At 31.7% G+C, this 6,016-nt stretch overlaps 1 long non-coding RNA gene across 1 annotated transcript in view; it reads left to right on the forward strand.

Moving 5' to 3' along the window:
• The first annotated feature begins 5,809 nt into the window (after positions 1 to 5,809).
• LOC128250923 (uncharacterized) overlaps positions 5,810 to 6,016 on the forward strand; it is a 49,006-nt gene continuing 48,799 nt past the window's right edge. Inside the window, exon 1 of the long non-coding RNA XR_008266860.1 lies at positions 5,810 to 5,986. This is a non-coding gene — a long non-coding RNA (uncharacterized LOC128250923). The remainder of the gene's footprint in view (positions 5,987 to 6,016) is intronic.

A 6,016-nucleotide genomic window follows, 5' to 3' on the forward strand; every position in this document is an offset into this window, starting at 1 on the left:
ATATTTATATATATATATATATATATATATCAATGTATGCATGTATGAATGTATCTCTGTGTGCACGTATATAAATATTTTACGAAGAACAGCAGTTTCGTATCGTTGATATTTCAAATATGTCATAATTCCTACAACTGTATTAATCATAAAAATAATGTCAAACATAATATAATGACATAAATGCAGAATATAATTATTAATTAATGTAACTGAATGTAATGTAGAAATTATTTCTTCAGGAAAGTTTTGGAAATATAACAATTAAATCACCGTTGCTGGTTTAAATATTATATATAATATGAATACGAAAAGAAAATGAGTATATGTACGCATGTGTTTATAAACTTAAATGTAATAATAAAAAAGAAAAACTGGCATTATTTTTTATTCCATGGTTTACAATTGTTTCATCAATTTATGGGTGTCTTCAAAGTATGGATGTCAAATCAATAGTCATGAATGAAGAAATGGATGAGAACAATGATATAGACCGGTCCATTATATAATGCATATTATAGACTAACCAACCGAGTAATTTAATCATAACCGAAGGAACAAAAATGATACAGAAACAATTTAGTCATTTCACTTAGGCAAAGAGCTTATATATATGCTCAACCATTTTGGATGGATTAAAGTTAAGTACCAGTTAACAAGTACCACTGGGGTTATCGTTATCGACTAGCCCCCACCCACCACTACGACCACCACTCCTCAATATCTCAGGCCTTGTGCCTGCAGTGGAAAAGATTATTACTATTCCTATTTTTTGTTGTTGATGTTGTTGTTGTTGTTGTTGTTGTTGTTACCTCTTGCTGTCATCTATCTCAAACAGCAATCGATTCTCCCCCCTCTCACTCCCCCTCCTTTTCAACTCCAACTTCTTCAAAACTCTTGCCGTTTATCTTTTCGCTAAAAATCAAATGTCACAGTTTTTCTTTGTGTTGTATTCATTTTGCTGTTTAAGTTGATGTTTAATTGTTTTCTTCCTCCTCCCCTTCTCTTTCTCTTACTCTTTTTCTCCTCCTCTCTGCGTACATATATGTGTGTTTGTATATATATATATATATATATATAGTTCTTTCCACATGTTCCTCTCAATCAATGTTTAAATGTCTTAAATACCAAATTTTTTTTCCTAAATCCTTCTTCACCTCTTTCACTTCACCCTCGTTCTCCATTCTTTGTTTCGAAAATTTTCATTTTTCTCAGAAATATCTTCCAAGACATCATTTCATTATTGCACATTCTTTCTTCCTTTCTTTCTTTCTTTCTCACTCTCTTTCTTTCTTTCTTTCTTTCTTTTATATTTAATTTTTGTTGTTGTTCTTCGTATTTCTATTTCATTTTGTTTGTATTGTCTCAGTTTAAATGTTATCTTGCCAAATTCAGAATCGCAATATCGCTAAAATAACTCCATTATCATCTTTAACTATTTTCATCATTCCACGCTTGATACAATAAAGCAGTGATATTCGGACAAGTAAGAGAAGCCGTGCGCTGCCCTCGTGACCTATTTGCCATTCATATCTTATTCATATCTTTTTCTAAGATATCGATAGTGTTTGGAAAGGGAGGGGGTCTTTATTATCAGTGGGATTACGAATCTGAATTCACAAGCACTAGATTTCTGTTTCAATCCCACAATGCACTTACATCGGCATAATGATGTCTCTTTTGCCAAAGCTGAACATCGATCAAAACACTGTGATTGAAAAATGGGCCACAGAAAAACTAAAAGGATACCCTTCGGGTAGATTAAGAGCATGTATATGTATTAGTTTACTCACGAATTTCCATTCAAGATCTAATTTCCGTTTTAATCCCATTATACACCCTAACCAAATGTGCTTTGCCAAAGCTACCCATTGACAAAATACTGAGAATGAAATGTGGATAGATGGAAACTGTAAATACCCGTCGAGTAGATTAAGTCCAACATTTGTTATTGAGTAAAGGACAAGCACCCAAACAGTAGGCTTATCGACAATGCTTTCGTGGATAGTTGAGGAGGGTGCACAGTTACTTTTTTTCTCTCCACGTAATGTATGTGCTTCTTTCGTAGTATAATGTGTTCGCTGAAACCTATAGATATGTTCTATAAGATATTATAGTTAAGCAACACTGCTAACAAACCAGTCATTTAAAATTCAAACTAGTGTCACATATACAAATTACACTATCATGTTTACGTTTGTCACTAATATCAATAGGGTTATAATCAGTGTGTTCGTGGATAGCTAAAGAAGGTCGGCCGTTGCTGAGAAAAACTGAGAAAACTCCAAAAACATTGGAAATGTGCACCATATTGTTCTGCCCATAAATATATTGTGTATATAGACTAAATATTTATATTCGTCGTAAAATAAAGTGTTAGTTAAAAATATATAACAAAATGATCCAATGAATATTTCAGTATACAAGGACTTGAATGGTTAATTGATTGCGGTCGTCATCAATTCATGACAAAATCCTTACAGTTTATTTTCGTATTTCAACGCAGTGGTTTTGGGTTCAATTCCTTGACAGTGATTTCATGTTTGAGCCCTCGCCAATATTACTGATATATACGCGTGTATCAGCGTATTTCTAATACTTATATATGTATCCATCATCTATAATGATTCACAATATCTATATTTAAACAAACTGCCAATAATTTTGAAATGCGATTGTCATTACGTGTTTTATTGAAATATATATATATATATATATATATATATATATGTGTGTGTGTGTGTGTGTGTGTGTGTTTTTGTGTGTGTGTGTGTGTGTGTCCAGTGTTCTCAGCAAGATTCTTTCTAAGTTCTTTTATTAAATTCCTTATCGGTTTTTAAACAATAATTTTCTAGATCATTAATCTCTGATTTATCTCGATATATTAAGATGTTTCTCTCTACACTATATTTCGCTCGCTTCGACTTCCAATCAGTATAAACTGTATAATGTTCCTTATACGGACATGACTCGAGAAAGGATCGAAACTCAGATAACCTTGTTTTCCCACTCTATATTTACAATATTTCCATTTACACTGTTTCTGTCAATTCTCTCTTTACACATCATCAGATGGCACCTGTTTGATATTCATATCTTTTTCATATCTTTTTCTCAGATATCAATAGTGTTTGGAAAGGGAGGTGTTCTTTAGTATCAGTGGGATTACGATTTTTAATTCACAAGCACTAGATTTCTCTTTCAATCCCACAATGCATCTACATCGGCATGATCAGGCGTCTTTTGTCAAAGCTGAACATCGATCAAAAACACTATGAATGAAATATGAGCCATTCGGAAACCAAACTCCACATTCTGCCGTGGTCGATTCTGTCTTTCATCCCTTTCTGGATTGACAAAATAGCCGCTAGTTGACCACTGGAACCTTATGTAGCCTTCCATGTGTCAAAATTTAAAATCAAAGTAACAAATATTGTTCCAGGCTAGATTCGAACTGGTAAACTTATGCTCTGTGTGCTATCAGTAAATGACATCCTTAGCCATTAAGCCACTAGCATATGTATATTTAAATAATCTCCAAGATCGTTCTTGTAAAGGAAACCAATATTAGAAAAGAATCTTTCTTCCATAAAACTGGTTTTATTTTCTTCTTTAAACACCAATAACTAAAGACACAGCAACAATTTTAACATACACACACACACACACACTTACGAAAATACACATATACATACGTATATATATGCAAACATGCATACATGCATGCATACACGTATACATGCACACGCACTCGCTCACTCGTACGCACATGTGATGGGTGGGTGGGTGTAAGTGAGATTAGGATGGTGGATGGAGGACGGGGTGGGCAAGGGAAACAAATGAAAATGAAAAGCAAAACAAAGAAAAGACAAGCAAACAAACAAAAAAAAGACAGACAAATATATATCAGAAAATATCGTTATTTAAATATTGGACGAATGAAAGTAAAAGCCGATAGCAACAACAACAACAACAACAACAACTAATAATAATAATAATAATAATAATAATAATAATAATAATAATAATAATCATGATGACCCTGATAATGATGAGAAGATGATGATGATCATGAGGGAGATAATGATGGTGATGATGATGATGATGGAAGTGTTTATAACAATGATGACGATGATAATGATGATGATATTCAATACAACAAAAACCACGCAAATACCATTATTATCATTATTAAGAATCATTTATATTGTGTTTCTGCCATCTTGTCTTTTATTTGAGTTTATTTTAATTTATTTTAATATATTCTTATATTTTTATAATTATTATTATTTTTTAATTTTTTTTTTTTTTTCACATTTAGCTTTCGGAGATGGTTGTTCATATTTAAACTGACAAAATATCTGAAGAAATACATTCATATTTTTGACATTTAAATCCTAACTGATTTCCGATTAATCAAACTGTGTACCTCAGTTTATCTCGTTATGTTTTTTTAAATATTGTTTTTCTATTTTTTCTTCCTCCAAAATTTATTTCGCAGTGTGTGCATATGTGTATACATATGTATGAACACATTACACTGAGTGCATATACGTATGCAGAAGTGTGCGTAGTGACCGATTTGGCATTCTTCTAGAACAATAAGATTAACAAATACTTCAATTCATTTAACACGTTTTCGTTGCTGTTATTGTTCTTATTGTTGATAGTATTGTTCGGATTTGTTGTGTCGTTGTTGTTGTTGTCATTGATAGTGTTGTTGTTGTTGTTGTTGTTGTTGTAGGTGTTCTTGTTTCTGTAGGCGTTGTTTTGTTTTATATCATTTATTTATTCATTGTTGGTTTATATATATTTTTTCTCATTTAAACTTGAATTATACGAAGAGATTCGATGTATTTCTAAACTACCATTTTGATTAGTTCTCATTAATTTTCAACATTCCATCATTTGATTCCTGTCTCGCTATTTACCTATCATTTATATACATATATACATATACACATATACATACATATATACATACACACACACACACACACACACACACACACACATATATATATTTATTTATTTATTTATTTATTTATGTGTTTCAGCCAAGTGGAAAGACACACATATAAGAAAGAAGAAAACAAAGGACCATTGATGAGGTCACAGAAGTGTAGCGAAAGAACTCTGGCCAAAATACGATTAATGTAAAATAAAGCTGAAGCAGATTCACACCAAATTTATAGTGCGTGTGTTTTTATTGGCTAAACTGGCAACATGGCCATCCCCAAATAAAACACACAATTTCACATCAAGAAGCTTGCTTGCAAAACGAATATATAAACGTATCTATACTATAAAAGGCAATCTATACTATAAAAGGCAAATCTAGTCTATGTGTGTGTATGTTTAAAATTCATACATTTACACAATTCAAAATTTCTTCGATTAAACAATCGCAATTAATATTCTAAATACAATAAGTTAGGTCACTGCGTCATTTTTTCACTCCAAAAATTTCCTAATAATGAATAAAATCCGTAAAACTACAGGAGTAAACATTTTCTCCCTAATAAAATCTAATTTCCTCTTTCTAATACAAATCCTTTCAACTCCTACTTCCTCTGATGAACCTTTACGAAAAATCAAACAACAAATACAAAAAGAAAGGAAGGAGAAAAAGAAAACTATCAAAACTGAAAATGACATTTCGATACTGTAATGACAGATACATACAAAATTACTTTGCCCCTCTAAAATTAACTACTTCTATTCCTCTTACACATCGTTTCAATTGCTACTTTCTCTTACGAACGATCCAAGAAAAAAGACAGAGAAACGAAGGGGAGTGAGTGTCAAATAAACAGACACACTGCCAATCATACGTAAATACACACATATATATGTACCTATGGTTACCAATGACCTCATTCTAATTGACGGGAATTATAAGTTTACTTTCCATTTCTAACACCGTCATTTACCAGCGAGACATGTTTCTCAAATACGATCAACAAACATTTATTCCCTACAAACTGTGAGTTTTTTTAAAAAATCTTTTCGTAAA

Source organism: Octopus bimaculoides, chromosome 26 (genome assembly GCF_001194135.2).
Source record: "Octopus bimaculoides isolate UCB-OBI-ISO-001 chromosome 26, ASM119413v2, whole genome shotgun sequence".
Taxonomy (NCBI): Eukaryota; Metazoa; Mollusca; class Cephalopoda; order Octopoda; family Octopodidae; genus Octopus; species Octopus bimaculoides.